The sequence below is a fragment of the Streptopelia decaocto genome (assembly GCF_964273445.1).
Source record: "Streptopelia decaocto genome assembly, chromosome: 1".
NCBI classification, from domain to species: Eukaryota; Metazoa; Chordata; class Aves; order Columbiformes; family Columbidae; genus Streptopelia; species Streptopelia decaocto.
Genome location: NC_138663.1, coordinates 81,134,274 through 81,149,441, shown reverse-complemented (window position 1 = coordinate 81,149,441; position 15,168 = coordinate 81,134,274). Strand labels below are relative to the sequence as shown.

The following is a 15,168-nucleotide window of genomic DNA, read 5'->3' as shown; positions in this document are numbered from 1 at the left end:
GTGGTGCTTTCTATCTTCAAAGGCTGTATAAAAATTTGCTAATTAAGCCTCATAGAACTCCTAAGAGACAGATATATTATTGCTTTTATAAATAGGAAAACTGAGGCAAAGAGAGGAAACAGCTGTCTCAAAATCAAGATATTTAGATGATTTTTTTTAAAGGGAATGAACATTTCTTTGGATAGTAAGAACTTTCAGAGTTATAAAAGTACAGCTCAAAATACTCAAAGAATCCAATGGGACATAAACTCTCATGATCTGCACATCTGCTGCTCCAAAGAAGTCAGTAAATACTTTCCCTAGGAAGATGTAGCTCACTGTTGCCTGATGCTCTAAGCTACTCATCACTGCGAAGCACAAGATGCTGGACTGCACAGGCCAGCAGAACCATCTCATCTGCCAACCCCCCAGTGTTAAAGACCAAGCCCCTTTGAAGAAGTCAAAGCATTGATAAGCTGCACAGACCTGTGGCTTCAATCAGTCACCATCAAGACCAGGTCTCAACAGCAACTTGCTTCTCCTCCAGGGCTGTATTCTGCTCTGTCACTATTTAAGAAACATATGAACACTTCTTTTTCTTACATGTCAACGTTTAGCTTTAATATAAAAATTGAGAAAAACTGTAAATTCTAAGCAGAAAAGAACAAATGCCACCACATATTGAAGGCACTTCTGAGAATATTTTACATTCAAATTCAGTAAGATTTTGATTGAACAGACTTTTCTTGTGTGTATTACACACCTCACTCACATAGGGAAAACAAATGCCTACACACACTCTAATGCCTCCTATTCTGGTGTTGAGCTCTAGAACTGCTTGAAGTGAGCTTAAAATTATTGCCTAGAAAAAAACACACGGCACTGAACCTTTAGAGAGGACACTACTTTTAAAGCCCTATCCCCTAAAGACTGAACTACCTATAAGCCCTATCCCCTAAAGACTGAACTACCTATGTGATTTGACATATGACCCACTGAGACCAATGGAGCTGAAATGTATTTCAGAAGACACTGGAATAAAGACTAATGATGCAAAAGAGGAAAAAGATGTATTTTGTGAGCAAGAAAAAGCTGTACCACAAGAAGTGGCGTGAAGTGCATTCTGCGAAACTGGACATGGAGCACTATGTGCAAACAAAGACTGAAGTAAAACAAAAGGGGTAGGGGAATCTTAAGGCATAAAGAAATAAATAGAAACAAACAAACACTACCACGACCACCCACCCACACACAAAAAAAAACACCCCACAAAACTAAAGTTATATCAAGACTCAACAGAAGGATAGAGCAGGATAGATAGCAGAATATGGAAAGACTGTGGAGAAACACAGCTCAGGCAAGAGAAGACAGAAGGAAACCATTAAGAGATAGATAACTCAGGAGCCAGGTTGAGAAGGGAGAAGAACTGAGACTAAAGGCAAGGCTCCAAATGCAGCAGGACCAGCCATAAGAAAAGAAACTGTGACTGCAATGGAGAAGCCCTGTTTGTTTCTCAGCAGCGGTAGGGCACTCGTCACACAGGGGTGATTTACCTAATGGACACTACAGTATGAAGTCCAGATTCCTCACTCTGTCCTGCTCTCTGTATGTGAGATAGCACTGAGAGGCAATTACCAAATAGCACAGATTTATTAGCCATAACAAAGTTTGCAGCTAAAATAGGAACAGTCTCCACCCTCCTACCTCCCAGCCCTCTGCTCTCACTCCTGAACAATTCTCTGCCCCCAAATACAGGAAGAGAAGGAAACAGAAGAGATTAAACATTACACTGAGTTGTGAGAGCATGGGAATAATTGCAAAGCAATAAATAATACTTGAAGTGGGAAAAGTGAGCCTGAGATGACACTAAAGTGAAAGAAGAAGAAAAACGTGTATTTAAATACACAGCCTATCAAATTCTGAATGTGAAACACAGATGTACATTTATAGTTCCAACTGAAGGCAGTATAATGCACTCACTGGCTTCTCAAGACAAGTTGTGCAAAGCTGAAAATTACTTTAGAGGCACATCTATAAATGGCTGATTTTTCCATGCCATTTTAAAAATGGCATGGAATATGATCAAGCTGAATTTTATTACAACTTGCTATCACAAACTCCTCATGATGTAACTCAATTTCAGAGCATAGGCCTTGCCGTATCATTGCCATATGCACTCAGTTACAGTGAAGAACTCAACATGCGAGATGAATGTCTCACTCTTTGTACAAAGGTCTCACATTCATGTGCTCTGAGTAATACAACTGCACATTCAAAATATTTTTATGATGTACTCTGGGATTTTCACAGGCACTGAACTCACGCTTAATCCCTGTGTCAGCCAGATACCTAAGTCCCTGAAACACCAAGTGTTAAATCCCTTACGGATCAGAAAAAGAAAGCTTTCTAAAGGCTAATTACTCCAAATTATATCTTACACTGGAAACAAACAGATCTTTGATTCAGGAAATATAGAAGACAACACCTCAGACGCACTGTGGAAGTAAGCAAAAAGAGCAGTGGCATCGGAAGAAGGAAGAGTACATCAGAATGAAGAACAGAGTCCTGAATTTTCATGAAAGGAGCATTCAGAAGGCTGAATTAACATTAAGCCCTCTCAACCACCCCAGAATGAAAGTGCTCATTAACCACAGTTATGTTTCAGGTGGTAGACGAATCACTAGGAGCACACAGCAAACAAATCACAGTAATGTCAAATTCTACCTGAAGATAAAACATTGATAAAATTGGGGTAATCTTGTATCACACAAAGCATCTGCAAATACTAAAGAATAAATGGACTTCTTTCATCTCACGCATTTCTACTGTTTTTTTTTAGATCAAGTTTTATACAGCCAATTTGGGAGGTATGTTAAATATTGTCTCCCTTTCCTAATGGGTCTGGACCTATACTAATGAACAGCCAATAGGTACTGCTAACATCTGACTTCCAGCTTCTCTTTGCACTTGAGACAATTTCTGGAAAGCAAGGCAGTGCACAGAGAAGGGAGTACTAACAGCAGAAGCAGCAAGCCTAGTGCCTGCTTTTCTAATTGGTCAAGTCTTTAGAAGTGTTTTTACATGCAGGACCAGAAATCAAAGTAACACACACAAATTCCCATGAGCCAAACCTTTATTTTCCAGTTACAAACATTCCTGAGGTACAAATACTAAGGCTCACAGTGATACTCTTGCAGTAAGGTAAGTCTGAAACTTTCAGGAGCTACAGCAAATTCCAGCCCCCTGCCTCAAGAACCAGCTATAGCAGATCTACAATTAAGTCAGCTGAATACAGCTCCTCTACCTTCATGGAAGGCTTGAAAGAAGTCAGATACTCTCTTACCTGCAGGAATAACTTATAAAATCCAGAAAAATCCATAAATGGTAAAATTTTTATAATTATATTATAAATCCTCTATCTCACATAAAATAAATATATTCTTGAGGAGAAAAAAAAGAAAAAACAGGCAAGTTATCTGTACAAAGCCTACTTTAAGTTACTGAACATCCATAACACCTACGCTCACTGAACAGATACCATTCTTAAAATGGTTTTTTCTAAATATTCTGTTGAAACACTCAAAGGTTTCACAGTATTACCGGACAACAGGTTCATAATTTCACAACCCAGAGTTTTCTAGCAGGGTTGTTTTTTGGGGGTTGTTGTTGGTTGATTGATTTGGGGTTTTTTGTTGTTTTGTTTTGTCTGGGTTGTTTTCTTCTTCGTAGTTTTATAGAGAACATAGCAATTTCCACAGTTGGTCAAAATGCCAACTTGAGTGAAGCTTTAGGAACAAATGCAAATAGAATCTCCTGTCAGTAACAAAGTAACAAAGATGCCTGTTATGCATCAGAAAACCTCACAGAAATGGATAACTTAAGGAGAGATGTACAAATTCCACAGAAAATACTAATCCTGCACGTTTGAATCTAGAGATATCTGCTATGTCTATCCAGAATGCATAAGGTTGCTGAAGTCTATTCAGAAAAAGACATGTAATAAATACAAAGAAAGTAATTAATAATTTGCTATTTTCACTTTGTATCTCAGTCCTGTGGAGATTCACAGCATGAGTAACTTTAATTACCTAGACAGTGGAAAAGAGAGGGAAGAGAAGAAAGGACTGGAAGTGTTTAACTAGTAGCATTCGAAGCCCTAAGTTGGTTAATATTTAAAAATTTTACTGAAACTGACACTACAGAATAAAATCAAAGGCATGTGTTAGTGATTGTGGGCTCACAGTTACAGCTTAAACTGAAAACAACTCCTCAAAAGCTAATGCTAACAACATTTCCATTTGTAACTGACTCATTTTTTTTTTATCCTCTCAGTGTCCACAACATGCAATTAAAAACAAAACAAAAAATAATCCCTCCCAACAAAACAGATGTGAAGGTTGCTTCTTCCCACATCATTGTGGTCTTTCCAAGTAGGCTGTGACTAACCTCGCCAGGCAACAACCAGAATTATGTAGGATCTCTGAGTATCAAACCCTATAAAAGACAACTTGTCTTACCTTTCTGTTTCGGTGAATGAAGAGTTCTGTTTTGAAAACAGTTGAGCAAATGCTTTGCTACACACACCCCAAACAGTCTCAGTGACTTAGGTAAAACTTTAAGTTACTTTATACCCAAGTTCATGTATGGGCACAACAGGCAGAAAGCCAGCATCACTCAGGACTTCAGTAACAGCTGAAATTCCCAGCAAAATGTAAAATTCAGATGAAAGCGACCATCTAACTTGAGACCTAGAGTGGGAAACTGAAATTCATACGTATCAGGGTTAAATCAAGATCAGTATGAAACTATGAGAAATTCAGTGTGTTGGATGAATCAATTGATAGATGAATCAGAGTTTAACTCTGGAGTTGAGAAAAAACAGCAGCAGTTACAGCTCTCCCTAAAAACAAGAATTTAAGTTTCTACTGATGCAAAACATTTACCATTGTAAAAACAAGAGAACTAGCACTGAAGAAATTAACCTCTTAACTCCTTTTTTTTTTCCACAGTGTGAAAATTCAATATATATAACTACACTGACAGTCTAGTTACCAATAGTATTTTTAGTGACTTATAGTTTTCACAGGTATTGTGAAAGTACAGCCCTTCTAGGAGGAACAAGGGTATTTCAGGCATCTTGCTGCTCTCTGAACCACAAAATAAATACCAAGACTTCAAAATCAGTTCAAAGCCATCTAATTGCAAGCTGTTGATTAGCCTCCTTGGGAACTCAGCTCAGGACTAGAACGATGAAAACTCTGAATCCTTAGGGGAAAAGGGGACACAGAACCAGATGCTGTTAAGTGAGAAAGCAAGAAGAAATCCTGGTCTCAAAGGAAATGTGAGAAACAAACTTATCCACATGCAGGAAACACAGACACAAGCAAAGCACCTTTCCAATTTTCTTTGAACAGAGTTACGGGGATCGGACTGCCACACTGTATCATACACCAGCTCGGAGGTGTTAAATGTCTTTTCACTCTGGCCACCATCCCTGAAGCCAAGAGAGAAGAGTTTAGAGGGATCACAGACCAAAGGGCTCCATTTTTCTGTCTGGCACAGCTGAAACTTGCATATTCAAGAAAATCTCATACCTTTGACCAGTCATTCACTGTTTGATAAGACACAATGATCCAGACATTGTAATTAAGAGTGTAAGAGATGCAAGTGTTGGACACTGAAACAGAAGTTTTTCACTGTGTGGACGTGAAGTCTTCTGTTATCGCACTGCAGTAGCTGGAAAGTTCTTATATATTTAATCTATCTTGACCTCCAGGGCATCAATTATTTGACTTCAAATGTTTAGATTTTAACAAGCTTTCACCCGCAGGGGAAAAAAATGCAGCAATTAATGTGAGTGATCTGCCATTTACAGCTAGACTATGGACAGAAAGAGTATCAGTCATATTCCATGAATTTAGTTGTCACCAATTTCAAAACTTCTGTGTTTTTTTCCATCTGTACATTCCACAGCAAAAGTAAACATCTTTAGATCAACCTTGCCCTCTCTATTATTGCTATATACAACTCAGCACCTAATCACTATCGGGTGTTGTTGCTTGCGGGGTGTTACCCCCCTCCAATTAAACCTGATAGGATGCTCTGGCAGCTTTCAAAATTACATGCAAAAACGTTCCTTCTGAACTATGAGAAGGCATAACTCAATACTGCAGCCATTACGTGTATTTAACAATACCAGCCAGCTGCACAATACAAGTCCAAAACCACTTACATTTGTACAACCTCCCCCTGTAAAAGCCAGCAGCAGCCCCAACCTGCTTCTGTGGAGCCCAGAGCACAGTATCTCGTTACCTGATGATACCCATATGCTAATAGTGCTACACTCACTGTGAACTGTGTGAATCAAGATTAGATACACTATGTCTCACACCCTGGAAACCCTGTAAACTCTTTGCAGGCCCCCTGCCCACTGAGAAGAAATGATCAACCCATTTCAGATCCAGCCCAGCAGAGGAACACTTCCCAGAGGGCATCGGTTGCAGACTTTCCAGGGGTATTCCACGGAAAGGAGATCAGTCACACAATGCTGATTCAGCATTTCCAGTTGCTAACAACAAAAATGGTCATTTTTACATTCTCTCATGTAAGTATTTTTTGTAGCTGACATATAGACATTACACAATCACAAATGAGAAGAAAGATGGTAAACAGGAAGGGAGGAGGACCACATTTTTTATGATGATGGAGACACAATTAAAATATGATCTACACAGCAAAGAAACATGAGATCCATAATTTGGTTAATATTTCAGCAGACACAATACAGAACAATAATACTTTTATCTTCAGTACTGCACTTTAAGTAAACAAAGCAGACTCCTCCAAAGGTCATACAGCTGCATGTCTATAACTTGGTGGGGGGGGGTGTCATACAAAACCCATAAACCGAGGCAAAGCACAGTTTTTGCATGGGAGGGCTGGCTCCCAAACATCCTTAAGAAAAACTTCTTCCATCCTTGTCTTGCCTACTACTAGATGGCTTAAAACTAGGGCTCAGTGGAAACTGCAAAGTCTCACTTTCCATGGATACAATACTGCCCTACTGAGGTTAAGGGGGTGTAGGAGCACCGTAGATCATGCTGCAAAATACCACAAACCTGTTTTCCACAGGGTGCCCAGGTCATCCTTTGTGCAGTGATGTGTAACAGAGTGCATTTCATGGCGATGAGAGGGGCAGAAAGAGGAAGAACGCCGGGGAAAGTTAGCAGAGAAAGGGAAAGGGCTGAACAGCAGAGGAAAAGGAAGACAGCCAGGCAGAGGAGCAAAGAAACACGGGCATGCAACAGGATTATCCCACCCAAGAGCTGCCCTTCACCGGCTAGCAGCAATACACGCCACCTTTGGAAAAGGTACCTTAACCGTCGGGGAAGAAAGGCCACAATCAGGAGAGAAAGCCAGGTCCCCTGGTAGAAGGGGAGGCAGGAGGAAGACACGGACGTTGCCCTTCCCGCTGCCGGTGAGAGCCCGGCGGGCAAGGTGCAAGCAGGTGTGGCGGCGGCGGCTCGCCTTTCCGCAAGGAGGGGAGAAACATACACGTACACCTATACATAAAACACGTACACACATGGAGAACTATACGTATATAAAGCCCCGGCGGCGGCGGAAGGCTGAAGCTGCAAGTGCCGTCTCCAGCCGCCGGGCCAGAGCTCTTCACAGCCCAGAGGGCCCAGGAGGGAGTTTTCCAGTGGCCCCTACCCGAGCGGAGGGCGGTGGCAGCGCCCGTCCAGCCCACACCGACAGGACCGGGGGGAGGCTAGGGTTAGAGTCCCGCAATTCGCCATGCTACTAAGCCGGGCGGTTGCCCGGGCAGCTTTTAGGGACACGGAACAAAAGGGAGGCTCGGCGACCGGGGGAAATCCCGCCCCGCCAGCCCCTTACCTTCCCGAGTGTCCTCCTGTCGCGGGCGCGCCGCGCAGATCCAGCGCCGTGCGGCGGCGGCGGTCGGGGCTGCCCACTGCGGGGCTCCGGGCAGGGGCGGGCGCGGGGTCGGCGCTCCGCGCCGCCAACAAAGTGCCGGAGCGGCGCGGGGAGGGCGCCGGTCAGCGGGAGCAGCAGCGGAGCGGAGCTCCCTCTGCCGGCCCGCCGCCCCGCCCCCGGCCCCGGTCCCGGCCCCGGCCCCGGTCCCGACGCCCCAGCACCAGCCCGCGGCCGGGGCGGGCCCGTGGCGGAGCAGCGCGGAACCCCGCGGAACGCTCCGCGTCCGCGGTGCTGCCGCGCCAGCCACATGAGGGCTCTGCGCGCTGCCCGGGGGTGCGGGGTCGCCTCATCTCGCCTCCCGCTGCTCCCTGTTGCGCTTTACGGGGCACTCGCGAAATGTAAAGGTACTGAGAGCAGCTCCCCGGAGCTGGGCTGGAATATGGGAGTTGTTCAAAGTGATCGTAAGAAGCATACACCCCAAAAAAAAAAGAAAAAAAAAAGCCACACACAAAACCTACCAAGACTCCACAGCAAAACGCTTCCCCGAAGTAGGTGTATCTAACCCAGCTTTGGAACGAGTCAGCTACAAGAACAAAAGTCTCCCACTGACTCGAAATCCTGGATGAAATCTCCCAGCTGTTTATGTTATTTGCATCTGGCACCACATTCCTCCAGATCCTGACAACTTAGAGCACAGGAGACTAGACCCATGCACAGATACTATTCACATGCTTACAGGTAGCCAAAGTCCTGACACTATGCTATTGCTGCCGTTGCAATTTCTATAATGAGCCACTTCTGCTCCTAAAATCAGGCTGTTCCCTAATAATCTCAGTTTTCACTGATTTCACTTTCAAATAACTTTTTGCCTTTTGTGAGTCCAGAGAAAAGCTAGAAAACATACATCTTTCAACAGCATCAGACAAATGAAAAGATACACTACTTGAAGTAGTTTATAGCACAGCTAGTCTGATTTTTGAATTTCTGTTCCTGATTTTTGATAGCATTGAATTGCCAGTCCTGAAAGACTTACAAACCTGCTTAATTTGCTTCCTTAGCCTCCTTCCAGGCTTCACCAAGTTTCCTCACAAAGATCAAGATCAGATCTCAAACAAACACATTGCCATTTCCAGGATTGAGACACCATTATCCAAACATAGCAACAGGTCCTTTATGCTACAAAGTTTCTCTGGTTCCAGGCCCTCTTCAATAAACCCACACAGGAAAAGTATAAACTTATGAAAGAGCAGCTGCTCGCTAGAAGTTCCACTCAGTTCCAAGAAATGAAACTTGGCAGGTCTTTGCTTTTTATAACACTCCATGACTCATTTGCAGAGGCAGGTGAAGTCAGAGCCATCACTGCCAGAGTCGTGCCACTGACGGCTTCTCCAGGAAGGACACAGATTTTCCCAAACACTTCTTAAAAAGGAAGAAAGATATTGGTCAGCTACTGTTTGCAGTGGTTCAGTTGCTGAATCTCTTCTAAAGTGATCCTAGTGACCTGGAGTTTTCCAGTAAAACTTCCCAAGAATAAGGTCTAAGCTCTGCAAACTGTGTTATTTTGACAGGTTCTGGGCAGGTTCAGAGCTGAAGGTAGTGGGCAGCACTCATGTATGAGGCCTATTGTGGACTCCCGTGAACCAGACAAGAGAGTAACCTGAGCGTGCAGATCAGGCAGGGAGAGGTGGGGCCTCACTCCACTGTTGCTTAGGAATTCACCTTAACCCTGCTTCCTGGGTGGTGGGGGAAAGAGAGAGAAAAAAAGAATAGCAGTTCAGCCAACTTTCCCTTCCTGGCTCTGACCCGGTGAAGTCCCTTGTTGTCACACTGCATATTCTTCTAGTGCTTCTGTCCCTGCTACTTCTCCCATTTTGCAGGATCCTCCACAAAACAGGAAAGCCCCAAAAAATTGTGAAATAATGGGTAGGGGGTGCGTGAGTCCACTTTTGTGTATTTAAACAAGCAAGGAAATTGGCAGATACCGTACACTTAATCTTGGTAACAGGAAGTTTGTTTCCAACAAACCTTCAAACCTTAAAGAATCAGATCATGGAGAGGTCACCTAGGTCATTCATGTGAATGAACAGGAACACTGACATCTAAACTGATTTTTCCAAACTATTGCCAGTTGCCATACACACACTCCGCAGGTAAATAATAATTGGAATTTATACATAAAAGTACTTACCTCATGAGAGGCAGAAAGGAATCCGATAGCTGCTGTTAAAGAAAAGGCTGGGGACTGCTTCAGTCCTTGGCAAGGATAAACAGTGCCTCTCTTCCCCCTTCTTTCCTGGATAGCAGCCCAAGACCACCCCCTGCTCCAATTCCCTTTAACAAAGGACAGGAGACAAATGCAGAAGACCACTGATTTTTTTTTGTTAGTTTGTTTTTATTCGGGAAGAAAATATTTAAAAGGAACAGAGATAATAAAGAAGAACATGAAAAGAAAGTGGGACATGAGGATGAGAAAAGGGAAACCAGAAGAATAAATGGGACTGAGAAAGATTTGAGGAAGAATAAACTATCTTTCTGTGCTTTATCAACTTTTCTTCAGGATGCGTACAGTAGGTATGGACATTTATAAAATTATTTTTATATTGCATGAAGCTAATATCACTGCAGATAGGAAATCAGAACATTGTAACACAGCAGATGAAGAAGACATTTCATCAATGGTTTTCTGTTAAGAGAAAAGCTGAAATACACCAAGGAATTTCCTTCTGTTGTAAAATAGCCAAAAGATACCTTCCTTGTTGGGAACCTGCAGAATGAATTACAAAGAATGACTTACACAACTGTCTGGCAGACCCAGCAGAGTCTGTTTGCTGACCGCCACCCCTTCCTGCGTGGAATTCAGCCAAACGTCGTGGCCCCAGCCAGTTGCAATCTCCTTTGCAGGTGTACACATGATGGAAGGCGCAGTGCGGGGAACAAACCTGTGGATTAATGGGGAGTGCCATTGTTTGGGCTGTATTGAAAATAGATGGGCAAGCATTCAATTTGTACAGTATTAGCTGCAGTGAGCCTGGGGATTTAAGATTAACTGCTTGATACTGGAATTTCCCTTCTCGTTGAAAACAGACACTACCGTATCCATAGAGTTCTTGAGAGAAAAATATACAAAGTAAGCCTGATTCTTCTCTTGATTTTAAGGCATGTGCAGCTACAGGGAGAAACAGCAGAATTGTTCCTGATTTAGGACCAGAGAAATGTGAGGTTAATCCAGAGGAATCCACAACAAATGAGAGACACACAAGACTGGCTATCGGTTCATGCTCCTCCTTTATGCTGTGAAAAATAAAAAAATTCCAAATACAGAAAGTATTTATTTTCTGCTTAGGTAAAATTATAGAAAATATTTTACTTAACGGCTAAACATGGCCTATCTAGAAAACAATGCAAACCAGATAATCTGAAGAATAAGCATATAGACTCTTCTAGTCTCAATGTAATTTGTAGTATCATTGGAAGTTTCTTTGGGGTGTGTCTGGTTTTAAAATACACTGCTTAAATTTGTCATCCTTTGTGCTACAAAAGATACATTTTTTAGACAATTTTCAGTAGAAACTAAGTGAATGCAATTGTTCTAAACTCAGATTTACTATTTGAGTACTAATTCTATGAATAAAATAATGGCCTCAAAACTGGCAAGTTAGATTTGGTCTAAAGATGTTTGGGACATTCTATAAACTTCTAAATTAGTTAGGAACCCAGGGTCTGCTACCCAAAAATTAGCTTTGGGTTTGGTTTTGTTCCCTTCTCTTCTGAAAATGGAATGTAAAACAAAATTATTAAAAATCTCCTCTTTCCCCATAAGCTTTGGAACATCAAGAAGTAGTAAGTCAGTTCCTCCACTGGAGAGCTTGTGCTTAGTTGATTTATGTAAAATTACAGAAGCTGCTTGCCTTTTCTTTAATAAACTTTCTAAAGAAGGTTGGTTCAGGCAAATAAAGAAAGAGCTACTCGTGATCTAAGCATAAAAAGGAAGGAGGAACTCAGCATGTCTTTAACCCTCTCCTTGTGGAAACCGAACTCCAGACCAAGTTCTGAACTAGACAGAAAACATCTGGACTGCTCCAGGCTGACTCATACCTTTTATCCCAGGTACAGAGCCAAAGCAGCAGAAAGGATTCCCAGAAGCCTCCTCTCCACTACTAAATGATTCTTCTGAAGCGCTTGAGGATACAGCAGAGAATATATCAGGTGTGAGCAAGGTGTCTGTCAGCATGCAGTCACAGAGCTGAACTCCACAGAGACACCCAATGACTGTGATGGGTAAGAGTTCTTCAAAGGATCATCATTAATCACTTTTCCCAGGTTATACAAGGGACCACTCTGTGCTGCAAAAAAGTTTGGCATCTTAAAAAGAAGAAAAGGCACAATCATTTGCTTGTGGTCCTTGTGACACCTGCACCCCAAAGTCAGACAACATGGAGTTATACCTCCTGGATGTTCTGGTCTCTGTTTTGCTTAATTTGGAGCTTGCATCAGTAAATAAACACTTTCCCTATTTGTCCCTTAGTGTAGCTGCCAGGGGTTATCAGATTTTTATTGCTTGCTCCTAATTATTGTTACATCCATGAGGGAAATTATTTGAGCAAGCTGACTAGGCTAAATGAACCAGCCATTTATCCTGAGCCCAAAACTCTTCAGCTTTAAGCTGCCACCATTGATGACTTACAGACTTAACATCCAGCCATTCCAGTTACTAATGCATCAATTATAAGCCATATACATTTATGTCTGGGATTAAAGTTGAATGCATGATGATAAAAAGCCTTCCAGTAAAACAAAGGCTCTCTGATATTATGAATTATCTGCCAGTCTTTTCTGCACAGTCCTTTGTGGATCTCAATCAGCTCATGAAGTAAGCCAAGAGGATCTTTCTCCCACTGGAGCCACGTGCAGTGTTGCCATTTACTTCAGAAGGAATACAATCAGAGACCCAGATCCTTAATTTGCACATTACTCAATCTCTGCACTGAGTTGGCTGACACTTGGATTTGGAAGTCAAGGACCCTGTCCTGGAAGAGACACGGAGCATAAGAAAAGCCATATGAGAACCACTGACATCATGTGGCCAAGGCTTAGCACATTTGTGATTACTGGATTTTGATCTGTCCACTCTCAAGAGCTACACTGTGTTTGCTGGACGAGACATTAATTGAATTTAAGCAAATAAATTGCATCTTACAAAGCAAACTTGAATGTTGTTATGCATTTTGATGCCTCTGCGTCCCTATCATGAGGGCTGGTGGTGCTCCCAGGGCCATGACAAAAATGAAATAAGACACAGAAAATGCATCTCTTTGTATCTATGCAGTGCTCCTTATAGGGACACATGACAAATGTTTTTTATTACAATTGTCTGTTTATTGGGGAGAGGTAGAGCATTAAATCTCTGATATTTCATTTTCCTTATACCTGCTTTTCTTGACAAAAGGAGTAGGGCAGGCAGAAAGAAAAACATATAAATGAAAAAAACCATCTGTTTTTCCAGAATTTATAGTAATTTCTGTTTTTTCTTTTGCCTTATAGGGCTTTGAACTATACTTCTCTGGGGGAGAAGGGAGAACAACCCCTCCATAACCACATTGCTCATTCCAAGCCTTCAGAATTTTTGGGTCAAGCACCTAAAATCAAGACATTTCTTTAATAATCACAAGGTGCTGATTAAAAAGATGCTGATGTTTTTATTTGGGTTTGGGGTCTGTAGATTTCATATTTCCTAGCAGAAATGTCAGAAGGAGAGGCTTTCTTCTTCTAACAAATGACAAGGATTTGCTGCATTTCACAAGCCTATAGCCAATTAAGCCCTTAGGAAATATAGCAAATAGTACCACAATACTAAAACCACTAGATTGGCCAGAATTACCTTGTAAAATATATTTTTATTGTTAATTGCATTGAATTCTGATTTTGAAAATAGTAGTCTTAGTTCCTGTTTTTAAGGACAGAAGGGCCCAGTTCAGCTTTCTGATCTGTTTAGAGAATGTGTAGGTCATCTGAAATTCTGCATTTGCATATGTCGAAAAAAATCGCCATCATTTCAGCACACACATGCTTAGTTATGATTGCATAATTATTTAATTAGCTGAGGAAAGTAATTAATAATGCTGATGGCAATTTGTGGTTACGTAGCTCTTGCCACAGACCTCAAAATTGTCTATCAGCATTAATGAATCTGGAGAGACAAGCTTCATTGTACAGAGAAGCAGCCAAGGCTCAGCTAGTACTGAAAAACCTCAGAGTTGTAGCCTGGAACTTGGATAAGTTGTGTTTCTATTAAAGACCAAAATCACAGAATTTAAAAGATGGTACCATCTAATCATGTGGGATAAGAAATAAAATAACAATAAATGCATATAAAGCAACTCTGTGTGTGTGCAAATGTAGATTTAACTACATTTTAGGTGCACCTCATGAGTTTTGGGTGGAAGAATATGGTTCATTATTTTTGGTCACGCTGCATTGACAAAGCTGAAGAGACTCATTAACACCAGGAAGTTGCATCCAATGTCCATGGAAGTAGGGCTGTGGTGGGACCCAGTAACCCAGGCTCCCAGCATGGTGCTCTGACAATTACAGTGCCTTATACAAAAATGGGACAAGGCCTCTGAATTGAATTTCACACCCAGTCAGAATTGCAGTCCTGGGAGTTGTGACTGAAAAGGTTATGGCATGGTTGAAAGGCTGCACATAGAGTCACAAATGCAACTAGACTCAACAAGATTTTTCTTTCCCAAGGAAGGTGCCCATGAGATAGTTTCATTTTCATATACTTTTCAGATAAACATATGTAATGCCCAAGTTCTTAATTGCATAAGTCTGTGAGAGATGTGGCAGATTTACAACTGCATTACTTGAAGCTATTAATTTGCCCTGAGACACCCCAAAACCCTGTAGTAATACCTGCATTTGGAGTACACATACTACCAAATAAGAGAGGACCTTCCCTGAGATCATCACAAGTCAGGTCAGGGAATGCTAATAATAATTTAAATGGAGGCTAAATCCTGCCTTTATTATGATCATTAGTCAGCCAGTGTTGGATTTCATACTAAGGTGGTCACAACATATTGCTCAGACATGTGCCCACAAGGAGAAACCACCTAACATAGGAGACCTTATGCAGCCCTCCTGGAGCACACCAAAATATGGCTGAAGGCCCTCTGATGCAGTCTGACACTGAACAAGCAGTCTAACAACTACTGTCAGGTCCTGAATCTGCCTAGAAAAAGCAATTAA

At 41.9% G+C, this 15,168-nt stretch overlaps 1 protein-coding gene across 5 annotated transcripts in view; it reads right to left on the bottom strand.

Moving 5' to 3' along the window:
* Nucleotides 1-9,034, bottom strand: part of EPS8 (EGFR pathway substrate 8, signaling adaptor) — a 142,348-nt gene extending 133,314 nt beyond the window's left edge. For 3 of the 5 annotated variants that reach the window (XM_082076273.1, XM_082076279.1, XM_082076275.1), the window contains exon 1: nucleotides 7,879-8,093. The gene's annotated coding sequence lies outside the window, so the exon portion shown is untranslated. Of the gene's footprint in view, nucleotides 1-7,878; nucleotides 8,100-8,954 lie in introns of those variants that run through there. The other 2 variants (XM_082076274.1, XM_082076281.1) reach the window with 2 other exon arrangements.
* Nucleotides 9,035-15,168: the final 6,134 nt, after the last annotated feature.